General features: G+C 50.4%; 1 protein-coding gene across 2 annotated transcripts in view; it reads left to right on the forward strand.

Annotated features, from left to right (window-relative positions):
* The window catches only part of TANC2 (tetratricopeptide repeat, ankyrin repeat and coiled-coil containing 2), a 287,584-nt gene that overhangs the window by 64,935 nt on the left and 209,664 nt on the right, over window positions 1-12,985 (forward strand). The gene's annotated exons all lie outside the window — the stretch shown is intronic.

A 12,985-nucleotide genomic window follows, 5' to 3' on the forward strand; every position in this document is an offset into this window, starting at 1 on the left:
CTTCCATGGTGCGAGTGGGGATTCAAACCCGGGTCTCTCCGCTACAAGTCTGACACTTTTAACCACTACATCACACTGGCTCTTCTCTAATCCCACCCCCAGAAGCTTAATGTAGGTGTCTGAAATTAACCAGCTTCACTCCAGCTGCCTCGCAGTGTCCATTCTGTGACATGCAAAATGTTCTCTAGGAATGCAGAATTAAGGGCAGCCGGAATTCTCCTCATGAGGAAATCTGTGGACAGCTTAATTAGTAATTGTGTGATACAAAATGTGTAGCTCCTTTCCCCCAGCTCCTTTCCTTTGGTCATGCTGTTCTGCTGATTTTATTTACCCTCTTTTGCTCATTCTGCTTTGCTGTCTGTCAGGAATTGTTTTGTGTCTCTCCCATCTTTGAGCTTCTTCTTCAGCAGTTAAGGAAAGAGGACTATACATTTATACAGCCTGTGAAAGAACAGATCCCCCCCCCCCCTTTCCTTCAGGCTGGCACCCAGAATGTCACAAAACCCAGTGGCTGTCCAAAGTCTCTGCTCTGCATCACCAAACCTTTCCGTTACTCCTGGGGAGGGGGCGGTACCAAAAATAAACTGGACATACCCTGCCACCAGCAACTCAGAGAGTATCTCCTGTAGGAGTTGCTTAACTGTGAGTCTGCATTGCCGTTTAGAGGCTCCACCCAGTGGCCGTGCCTCCCGCTGCTCCTACAAGCTAGCACTGGGAAGGTCTGTTGCCGCTTTGCAGTTTTGAGCTGTTGTACTCCAGGGTCGGAGTGAGGTGAATTCTAGGTTGAAGGGCATTTCTCCACTCAGCCTATATGACTGTTAGAATGCCAGGTCTAATTTTTTAAAAGTTATATGTGGAATATGAATGCCAGTCTCCATAAGCAGTATTCCACAAAAGTCCTCGCCTGTAGTAAAGGTGTGTTTATGAAGTTTTCTGTATTGCTCCTTAAGAGCTTCGCAGAACAAGGTTTGAATTCTTGGCCCAGGTTTCAAAAGCTGCTGTTCTGCTTCCCTTTCCCTGCTAATATTTTCCCATTCAGGAAAAGAGAGATACTGGAGAAAGTGAACGAGCACTCAGCACCATTATGAAAAGTACCACTTTTCCTCCTTGCCTTTGGATATCTAGCAGGGAAGAATAGAACAGTGTTTTTCTTTGTGGTCTCAATATACCACACTAATGGGAGCATGGGCAGAGCCTCTAGTCATAACCTTCTAAAGTTAATGTAAAAGGTTCCTGGCACCAGTTCTACTTCTCTGCCAAGCTGGGGGTGAAACCATGCATACCTGTTGTGGGTGAGGTCGCACCTTCTGTTCAGTTCTTCATCAGTCATCACAGCAGTACTTCAAGAGGAACTTTTTCTCTTCAGAGCTTTCTTAAGTTTTATTTTCTGGTTAATTTGACTACTGGATTCCCTCTGTTATGGTCTTCTGTGCACCTATGGTGACGTGAAGATCTTTCAAGCACTGATCATTGTGTGGGAGAAAGATACTGTCTACAGATGGTTATGACCATTGCCTATTGTGTTGAGGAATATGTTGTCCATTGATTCCTGCTTGCAGAGTCAAAATCCACTGAACAGGCTCATTAGAACAGATCCTCCAGATTATGGGCGTGGCTTAGGGAATGGGCACTTCCCACTGAATCCGGGGTCTTTATCATACTTCATCCTCAATACTGAGTCTGCCTTTGTTGGCTGTGTCAGCTCCATCTTGGTCGCTGAAGGTGGCTTCAGTCCTGTCCTTATTGGAACCTTCTGGTCCTGAGCAACAGTTATTCAATTGCCATCCAGGTGTATAAGACTAAGGTAGCTCCGTTATTATTATTTGGTGTACCTTTGGCTATTGCCAAAGTTAATGAAAAGTATGATTCCTGCTTAATTTTTTTTTACGTTCCATGTTCAACTTGCCAACATGTATTTCTGGTCTAGCAATTCATTTGGAATTTGCAGAAACATCCTTTAGAAGCTAAAGCTTGGGTTGCAACATTCATCGTCAGATTGAAAATTCTTTATTCTTCAGAGGGATTCTATTTGAATTTACTTATGAAAGACAGCTTTTGCAGTTCAAGGCAAAAATTTGTTGATGATAGATTGCAGAGACTGAGCTTTTCCTTTGAGGCTTTAAAGCAAATGGAATATCCCTCTGCATGTAAAATAGTCAGATCTAGAGTGTTGCACTTTGACAAACGGAGCACTGGCTGTGGAGCCCGTAGGCTATGCTCCTTGTACTATCTGGGCCTCCCCATTTGAAGGATCCTACCTGCTTATTGTAAATTTTTAACTGTCCCCAAATATATAATACTTTTTTCTAAGGTCAGATTAAATGCACTACCATTGGGGGATTTTCAGGCAGATTTTCAGGGATCCCATTTTCTAAACGATTTTGTGACTGTAAATCAGGGAACATGGGCATTGTTTGGCACTTTTTAATTGATTGTAAAAAGTATGATCCCCAGAGATAAAGGGATCACAGTATACATCCAGAAGTGGGGACTTGCCCTGAAGCAAGAAATAGTTGCGAAGCTATTGGCTGACACGGATCCAATTTTAAACCTTGCTGTGGCAAAATTTTTACCTATGGCTTTTAATGATACTTTTACTAATTGTATACCTTAGTTTCTGTGTTTTTCTATTTCTGTATGTTTGGCTACTTCTGTATTACTGTCAGGCCGGCTCTCTGCAGATAGAAACAGACTGTGCTTGTTTTGGTTTCAACAGGTGCAGTCCAAGGCCGAGAACTGGTAACTGTCAAATTCCTTTCCTAGCTGTGGGAACGGCCCTCGTAAGGAGGGTGGTTGCCATTACTGCAACCGCTATCTTGATGTGACCAATGCTTTTCCATATAGGCCGCAGGCCATGCCTTCAATCCCCATTCGTGCCAATTTACCTGTTAGCTCTGTATACCTGTAGGTTTTCTAATAAATCAACTCTCTTTTGGACTATTGTCGAAGGCTTTCACGGTCAGAGTTCATTGTTTCTTGTAGGTTATCCGGGCTGTGTAACCGTGATCTTGGAATTTTCTTTCCTGACGTTTCGCCAGCAACTGTGGCAGGCATCTTCAGAGGATTAACACTGAAGGACAGTGTCTCTCAGTGTCAAGTGTGTAGGAAGAGTAATATATAGTCAGAAAGGGGTTGGGTTTGAGCTGAGTACTGTCCTGCAGAAGTAATGTGCTACTCATTGTCCTGTAAGTATCAAGATAATGTGCTAATGAGGGTATGGTATGTTAATATGGAACCATTGTATCCTGAAGTGATCTGTTAATGTGTGTAATCCAAGGTTAATCTGCATGGCTATTGTTGACTGTTGCCTTTGTTATTCCCACTCTGAGCGAAGGGCATCTTGCAAGCTTGGGTTTTCCCGCCCTTTACCCGGGGAGGCAGGACCAAATTTCAACTTCCTGTCTCTCTGGCGGGAAAGCCTACAACTTCCACTTTCCCTCCTGCCTTTGACGGGGAGAGCTGGTGATTAGCAGAGCTCCGCTCTACTTACCCTATTCTTCTAATTCTTACCGCTCTCTTCTTACTTCCTATTCATTCTCCTGTCTTTTCCACTTATCCAAAAAAAAAAAAAAAAAAAAAAGCCCCCCCTTTTCCCCCCCTCTGATCTCTGCTAAGAACGGCCCCCCCCCAAAAAATGGCGGACGCCATTCAAGAGGTCCCCAGAGAGGACGATTTGTTGTCGGAGAGAGACTATGATCCCTCCCTTCGCCCCCTTGTAGTCACGCAACCGCTAGAAGCTTCGGGCGGTGGCTCTGGTGCAGCGGCGGAGATCACAGAGCCGGGCAAGTCCGCTGCCGCCAAATCCAGCTCCGGAAAAAAGACAGGAGCAAAACGAAAGGTTAAATCCTCCAGCTCCGGGAGGAGCTCCAAGCGGCATCGGGTTTCCAAGCGCAGCTCGGGTAACCCGCCAGCCGCCGTCTCCGGTCTTCCCTCCTTTGCAAAGCGAGTGGAAGTACCGCCCCCCATCGATTCAGTACAAGCCCGGAGGACGTCGGACGGTAATGTACCAACGCCCGGGTCGGCTTCGGTTGGGGGAAGCCTCTTCTCCTTTGAGGAAATGGAGGCTATGATGCAATTTGTATTGAGTAGAAGGCAGGCTCAGCTTAACATATCCGCGCCTGCTGGCCAACTTGCAGAGCAGCCCTCTCCCTCCCCCTCCCAGTCCTTGAGTAGCGAGCCTTGCTGCAGCCACCAGATGGCAGCCAAGTCTTGGCCCACTAAGGCTGCTCTGAAGGAGAGTTCCCGCGTCCAGACAGAGGCTGATCTGTCCTCTTATTCTTCCTATAGTGATGAAGACAGGGAGGAAGGAGAATATAATTCTGATACTGAGGACCCTGTCAGGGAAGGGGAGGATCCCCAGAGGCTTTTCTCCCCGGAGGATTACCAATTCCTTTTGTCTAAAGCTCTCATTGCCCTAGAGCTCTCTGAGGAACCAGGCACCACTGAGGAGCCTAAGGCCAAGCAATGGCCCACTGGGGCCAAAGGATACTTTCCCCGAGCCTCCACCCAGACCAAGAAAGTTCCCATGCCAGAGTATTTTGTCAAACTCATCAAAACGGAATGGGATAAACCTACCCAAAACAGGCAATTCCCATTTGCCATAAAAAAGCTATATGATATGTCCCCAGCAGCCATGGATCTCCTTAGCCTACCGGTAGTGGATGCTCCTATAGCATCATTGCAATCCTCTGATGTCCTGTCTGAGGATGGGGCGGGAACTATTAAGGATAAGTTTGACCGCAAAATGGAGTTTCTCTCCAGGAAAGTCCATGAGTCCTCAGCCCTGGCGATTCAGGCTACTACCACAGCTGCCATTATGGCCAGAGCTTCCATTGCATGGGGTAAAAAGATATTCCAACTCCTTGAAGGAGCTGATAGGAGAATAGTTGATGGAGTAGACAGACTAGTAAGAGCCTCAGCCTTCCTGGCAGATGCATCCTTGGATGCTCTGTCCTTCTCTGCCCGCTCTATGTCTTCTAACGCGGCAATCCGTAGGGCCCTTTGGCTGAGGGCTTGGAAGGTGGAAGGCAATTCCAAATCCATGCTATTGTCAATCCCCCTCCAGGCTGGCAAACTATTTGGAGACCGCCTGGACAAAATGCTGGCAGAAACTAAAGATAAAAAACGCACCATGCCTGACCCTCCCAAAAAGGAGTCCAGGCCCTTTTCCAGGCCTTTCCGTTCTTCCCACACTCTTTCTCGCTACCGACAAGAGCAGAGGCGCCCATCCTGGCCTAGCAACCGGCAGCCCTTTCGTCGCCAAGGGCGATTCAGTCGCCCTTTCCAGCAGCAACAACAACAATTTAGAGGCGACAAATCTGAGAGGTTCCAGAAACCTCAAAAACAGTGACGCCAAGTCACTACCAGTGGGCGGAAGACTACAGCTGTTCAGCCCACAATGGACAACCTCCCAGTCGGATGCCTGGATACTACAAACCATTCAACACGGCTACAGCATAGAGTTCCGAAAGACTCCTCCAGACCGCTACCTACCATCTCCTGTGTCTCGGTCCCAGGCAAAGCACTCGAGATCCTTGGACGCCATACATCATCTTCTGCTCATAGGGGCAGTGGAGAAGGTCCCTCCCAAGGAACTTTTCTTGGGGGTCTACTCGATCTTCTTCACTGTCCCAAAGAAGAACGGGGACTGGAGGTCCATCCTCGACCTCAAGTTTCTCAACCGCTACGTGCCACGGAGACGTTTCAGGATGGAGACCCTGCTCTCCGTCACAGAAGCCCTCAAACACGGAGACTACATGACTTCCATAGATCTTCGCGAAGCTTACCTGCACATCCCAATACACCCATCAGATCGGAAGTTCCTAAGGTTTGCGTACATGGGAAACCACTTTCAATTCAAGGCTCTTCCCTTCGGACTTGGCTCCGCCCCAAGGACCTTCACCAAGGTTCTGGTATCCCTGATCGCTCAGCTAAGACGGGAAGGTATCCAAGTCCATCCTTACTTAGACGATCTAATTATCTGTGCACAGTCGGTCCATCTATCCCAGGCTCACACCAGCAGAGTCATTCAAATCCTAGAGGAGCACGGCTTCCTAATCAACGAAGAAAAAAGCCATCTCACACCCACCCAAAGAATTCGACATTTGGGTGTGGTCATAGACACCTCATTGGACGTCATATTTCTTCCAGAGGACAAGGCCATCAAGATCGCCAGACTGGCAGACACCATAGCCAAATCAAGCCAAGCACCTCTCCTATCCCTAGCATGTCTACTCGGGCAGATGATTGCTTGCATCTCCTCCATCTCCTGGGCACGCTTCCACACTCGCCCTCTACAGTGGCTCCTCAGACCACACCAACGATCCATTACACTAAAAATCAACAAGCTCATCCCATTAACACATCAAGTCAGGAAGAGTTTACTCTGGTGGAGTCACGCCCCAAACCTTCAGAAGGGCAAGCTCTTCATCCTCCCGGACCCCATCCAGATTTTTACCGACGCATCCCTTCAGGGCTGGGGAGCTACCATGGACAAGCAAGCAGTTCAGGGACAATGGTCAGAATCAGAACAGAAATTGCACATCAATATCCTGGAGCTGAGAGCGGTTCGGTTAGCTCTCTTCCACTTCCAACCCCTCCTGCGCTCCAAAAATGTGCTAATCAGAACCGACAATATTTCGACGAAGGCCCACCTAAACAAGCAGGGTGGGTCCAGATCGTCGTCCCTACACCTGGAGGCCCAGATCATCCTGAAGTGGGCAGAAAAGAACCTTCTCCACCTTCAAGCCGAGCACGTTCAGGGAGTCCAAAACATTCAGGCCGACTGGCTCAGTCGTCGCTCCTTGGACGAAGGCGAATGGTCCCTCTGCTCCCAGGCTTTTCAGATGGTCAACACCAAAGCAGGCCCTCTACTGGTGGACCTTTTTGCGTCAGGGTTGAATCACCGCCTTCCCAGGTTCTTCTCCAGATTTCACCATCCGCGAGCAGAACAGATAGACGCGCTCCTGACACCCTGGCCTCGGGGAATCCTTTACGCATTTCCTCCTCTACCTATCCTGCCAAGGGTGATCAGGAAGATTCGTTCAGAAAGAGCCAAGGTGATTCTGATTGCTCCAGACTGGCCTCGACGGCCTTGGTATGCAGCTCTCCAGCAGATGTCGGTCCAGAGTCCATGGCGCCTCCCTCTTCTTCCCAACCTCCTACAACAGGGTCCCATCATTCATCCCAACCCGGCTTGGTTCCAACTAGCCGTTTGGACATTGAAAGGCTCCGGCTAAGTCATCTCGGTCTCAGCAAAGACGTCATTGACACCATCATCGCAGCCAGACGTCCCGCTACTAGAAGGATCTATGAGTACACTTGGAAAACCTTCGCCAGGTGGTGTCGCAGAAAATCAAAAGATCCCTTACTCATTGATCTACCATCGTTACTGGAATTCCTACAGGATGGAGTTCACCAAAACCTTAGACCTGCCACCTTGCGTAAACAGGTATCCGCTATCTCTACAATCATCCCGACACTAGACGCTTACAAGTTAGCCGAGCATCCCCAAATTAGAGCCTTTCTAAGAGGGGTCGTCCAATCCAACCCTCCTCCTATTCATCGGTTCCCTACCTGGAAGCTCAACACCGTCCTCCAGGCACTTACCAAACCTCCTTTCGAACCGTTACGAGAGGTCCCTCTTAGATTTTTAGGTCAAAAAGTTATCTTCCTAACAGCTATCACTTCGGCTAGAAGAGTATCGGAACTTGGAGCCCTTTCCATCCGCAAAGAGTTATGTGTTTTCCATAAAGACAAAATAGTCCTAAGACTTGATCCTACCTTTATTCCCAAAGTGAACTCGGTTTTTCACAGGCAACAAGAACTCCAACTTCCATCCTTTTGCCCTCACCCAGCCAACCCAAAGGAAAAGGAGTGGCACTCCTTGGATGTTCGGCGAGCTATTAGAATTTACATCAACCGAACGGCGCCATTTAGATCTTCCGACTCGCTCTTCGTAGCCCTCTCAAGGCCCAACAAAGGTCGGAAGTTATCCCGACCCTCTCTCAGCCGGGCGATCAAGCAGTGCATCGTTGAAGCATATCACGCTAGCAAACTTACCATCCCAGAGGGCATCTCTGCCCATTCCATTCGGAGTGCGGCGACCACAGCGGCTCTTCACAACCAGGCATCAGTGGAAGAGATTTGCAAAGCGGCCACCTGGTCCAATGTCTCCACCTTCGTACGTCACTATCGCATAAACACCTATGCCTCAGCTGAAGCCGCCTTCGGGAGACGTGTTCTCCAGCATGTTGTCGAGGAACAGGACGATTAACCCCACCCGGAGATTTAGCTCTTGGACATCCCAAGCTTGCAAGATGCCCTTCGCTCAGAGTGGGAATGTAGCCTTGGTACTCACCGAGATGGCTCTTTCCACTCTGAGGAAGAAGGGCATCTTGCCCACCCAAAATTCTTATACTCTCACGTTAATCGCCTGGGTGGTCACTCTTGGCTGGGATGTTTCCAACTTAATAGAGTTTGCCTCGACATTTTTTCCAATAATAAGTAACCTCAGAAAATGTAATTCCCATGACAAGGCCCATCCACTGCCCTTGCCTTAATCCTAACCTCTGTCCCTGCGGTTTTTTATCTTCCGCAAACCCTGTTTTCCTGTTGTCCAGTTAGACTTTACTAAGTCTCCGAGTTGACCTACGTACATATGTGTACTTCTTTTATATGTTTAGCCTTTTCTACTGTTATCCTTACGGTTGACAATGTTACACTGTTATTATTCCTGTCTCTATCGGTCTATGCTTTCGGAAAATTGGAAGTTGTAGGCTTTCCCGCCAGAGAGACAGGAAGTTGAAATTTGGTCCTGCCTCCCCGGGTAAAGGGCGGGAAAACCCAAGCTTGCAAGATGCCCTTCTTCCTCAGAGTGGAAAGAGCCATCTCGGTGAGTACCAAGGCTACAGTCTGGAGGTTTTCAGAACAGGAAGCCAAGCCTTATTCATTCTTAAACTCTCCTCTTTTCTGTTAAAGTTGTGCTGATGTTTATGAATTTCAATGGCTTCTCTGTGCAATCTGACAAAATAGTTGGTAGAATTGTCCAGTCTTTCAGTGTCTTGGAATAAGACCCTGTGTCCTGTTTGTGTCAGTCCATGTTCAGCCACTGCTGATTTCTCAGGTTGGCCAAGTCTGCAGTATCTTTCATGTTCTTTTATCCTTGTTTGTATGCTGCGTTTTGTGGTCCCGATGTAAACTTCTCCACAGCTTTCTCTTTTGGACTACTCGTCTGTGGATGTTGTTTATGGGATTACCACGGGGACAAGTGCTCACATTTTGGCACGAATCCCTTTCCACCATCACCTGCCTGGCTGGAGCCCTGGAGGGATCGCCAGGATCTCGGATGGGAGCAGGTGACGTGCTCTCTGAGTGAGTTGCCTGTGGCTGGAGCCCCGGAGGGTTCGCCTGGGCCCCGGGTGGGAGCAGGGAGAGTGCTCCCCGGGTAGAGGGTTCCTGGCTGGAGCCCTGGAGGGTCCTGAATGTTGGTACCTTCCGTAGGGAACGTCGGACGAGTTCCCCGACGACCCTACTCTGCTGCATGACGTTCTTGCTGAGGCGCTGCGGACTGATGCGGAGATCAACCGCCTAGTTGGACTTATTCGGGTGCAGTGGCATCGCCTTGCTGAAACGACCCCCTGGACGACCCACGACGCAGATCAACGTGCCCAGCACGACCTCCTGACACTGGACAAGTTGTTGGAGGAAGTTCGGCTGGCGCAGGAGGATTTAGCAATGTTGACCCACTTGCTAGTGGGATTGACAGTGCGTGAGGCGCAACAGGAGCCGGCGGCGGCCCCGCCCCGTGTGTGACTCTTCCATGGCTGGAATGCGGGCGGAGGGGGTTCCGATGTCAACCGTTCCCGATCCCAACGTGTGCCTAAAAGAGGCACCGGACATGGCAGCCCGGACGGCTTTACAGTTTGGCTGAGATCACGAAACGACTAACCCCGGAGTTTGGATCAGACGCAGCTGCTCTGGCAGTCCGGGTTCAACGATTGTTGGACCAAACTTCCTCTGAGCTCCTGCTTCTGGAGCAAGAGGCCCTCCCGATCGTTACAATGGTGCTCGCCGTTAAGCTCGAGGCCGACCAAGCACTCGCCGATCGGCAGTGAGCCGAGGAACAGTTGCGGGCCACCAATGCGGCTGCAGCCCAGACGCTGGTCGATCTGAACAAGGCTGAGGAGCTACGTTTGACTCAAGCGGCCAACGCTCGGAGCAGCGTGATGACGGCAGCGGACAAGCGTCCCAAAGGAAGCACAGGGTTCGGATTGTTCCCCTCATTTTCCCCGACCTGTGGCCCGTCTCGAGATGTGAAACGCGCACTCAGATGAGGAGGAGTTATATTATGAGGAGTCTCACTGGGCTACTGGCCTCCGAGTCAGTCAGGCCCAATGTACTGGGGGTACTGGGGACGAGATGCGTCTCTTACGGGGCCAGAACCGGGACTTGACTGATTGTGTGGCCCGTTTGCAGGACCAAATGGAGCTCCTGTTGCGAGAAAACGAATGTTTACAGTGAGCTCAAACGCCCCCAGTTCAACTGGTGCCAGGGCGTCCAACTCAGCCGGCTCCACGGCCGCAAGTTCCACCGCTGAGACCGCCGACTCTGCCCCCTCCGGGGCAACCGGCCCAGCCGGCACCGGGGGCACCAGTCCTATCGCCTCTGAGACTGCCGACTCTGCCCCCTCCGGGGCAACCGGCCCAGCCGGCACTGGGGGCACCAGTCCTACCGCCTCTGGGACAACCAGTTTTGCTGCCCCCAGGGCAACTGCCAGCACCACCCCCAGCGCCCCCTCTCATGCAGTGGAAGCAACCACGGTTAAGGGTGACTTATGACGGCTCAGTTGAGACTCTGCCCTGTTTCCTACACCAAGTGGACAGTTATATGAGGGAACAAGGGCAGCACTTCCCCACTGAAGACAGCCGAGTACGTTTAGTTGCCTCACTATTGACTGGAAAAGCCGCCGACTGGATGGTTCTCAAGTTTGACACTCGGGCCCGATCTATACGCTCACTCGATGATTTAATGCGAGCATTGCGGCGATGTTTTGAGGACCCCTTCCTGGGAGAGAAGGCCAAGGCAGCCCTTCTGCAACTTCGACAAGGCTCTACACCAGTGCGGGAATTCGCAGACGAATTCCAAAGGCTCGCCAGTAAAATAGTGGACTGGACCGAGGCTACCCGAATACATTATTTCCGGGAAGCCTTACATCCTGAGATATTGAACTGGGCTTATATGCAACGAGACCCAGCCACTCTTGAAGAATGGATTTTATTAGCTGAAGAGGTGGAAAGCCACCGCCAATTCATTTCGCTGGCCCGACATTGGGCCAGGGAGAGGGGCAACCCAAAGCCCCCGTCTAAGGTTGCTACTCCTACACCGCAGAGACCTGCTCAACCCTTGCAAGACCGCGTGTCTCGGTTTCAAAGGGGAGCCTGTCTCGTTTGCGGAACCATGGGCCACTTTGCTGCAGCCTGCCCGCTTCGACCGGACCGGTTAGCCCCTTCTCGACTGGATGGACCGCCCCGGAATTGGGGGCGAGCTCAGCGAAGAGGCACCGCGGCCAACCGTAGCACTGCTCCAGGACGGACCGCGCCATCGGCACTCCATGTCGGAGATGCGCCCAGCGAGCCTGCACCGACGGACCCATCGGGGTCCCGGATTACAAGTGCCCCGAGAGGGGACAGCTCACCATCTTCGGATGAGGACAGAGGCTGGGACCCCCCTGCTTTAAATCTTGAATCTCCTTTGGATCTGTCAAAAAACGGGCAGAGTCTGCAGTGAGTGGAGCGACACCGCGGACCCTCACAGCTGTTCCTGCAAAACCCAAAGCTCCAGTGAAGGTGAGTGAGATCGAAGATACTGTGTATGTGGACGTAGTGTTACAACACCATAAAAGGGGCCCCCAGTTACAAGTCAAAGCACTCATAGACTCCGGGTGTGCCCGCTCCCTGATCAATGAAGCCACTTTCAAAATGCTCAAAGTCAAGTCAGAGGCCCTGTCAGCTCCCATCCAGTTCGCCCAAATGGATGGCAGTGACTTCAATGGTGGGCCAGTAGATCGTCGCACTCACGGGCGGCGATGGGCAATGGCCACTATTGGGAGCAAATTGACTTCACCATAGCCCCTATCAGATACGAAGTGGTGTTGGGAATTAACTGGCTCAAGGGGCACAGCCCGTATATTGACTGGGGGGCTGGGACTAAAAAGTTCTCTGATCCTAATTGTGACCAACACTGTCACGAGGTGGCTGTTGTACCTCCATCAACGTCGGCTTTAGTCTCAGACACCCCCTCGTCCTCTCCACTACCTGTTGAATATCAGGACTTTGCAGACGTTTTTGATGTGCAGGAATGTGATGTACTACTCCCCCACCGCCGAACAGACTGTGCTATTGAAGTGGTGGGGGACGAGAAACTACTTAAGAGTAAGATTTATCCCATGAGCGATTCCGAACGTACCGTGCTACGTGAATTCTTGGACAAGAATTTGGCTCGGGTTTCATCTGACCACCTACTGCCCCTTTTTCTGCCCCTACTTTTTTTGTGCGCAAGAAAACGGGTGACTTGCGCTTATGCATCGACTTTCGAAAACTCAATGCAGTCACCCAGTCCAATGCCTATCCCATTCCCCTGATCTCGGATCTCTTGGGACAATTAAAGGAGGGGCGTATCTTTACTAAATTAGACTTGGTGGAAGCCTATTACAGAATCAGAATAAGGGAAGGCGATGTACCTCTAACAGCCTTTTCCAGTTGCTTTGGCATGTATGAATTCTTAGTGATGCCTTTTGGATAAAAAGGGGCCCCGGGGGTCTTCATGCAATTCATTAATGAGATCCTACATGACTTGTTGTATAGAGGAGTGGTGGTTTATTTGGATGATATTCTCATTTACTCTAAAACTATGGACGAACACGTTGCCCTGGTGAGGGAAGTATTGCAACGCCTCAGAGACAATCAGCTCTATGCTAAGGTGTCCA

The sequence above is a fragment of the Euleptes europaea genome, chromosome 18 (genome assembly GCF_029931775.1).
Source record: "Euleptes europaea isolate rEulEur1 chromosome 18, rEulEur1.hap1, whole genome shotgun sequence".
Classification (NCBI taxonomy): domain Eukaryota; kingdom Metazoa; phylum Chordata; class Lepidosauria; order Squamata; family Sphaerodactylidae; genus Euleptes; species Euleptes europaea.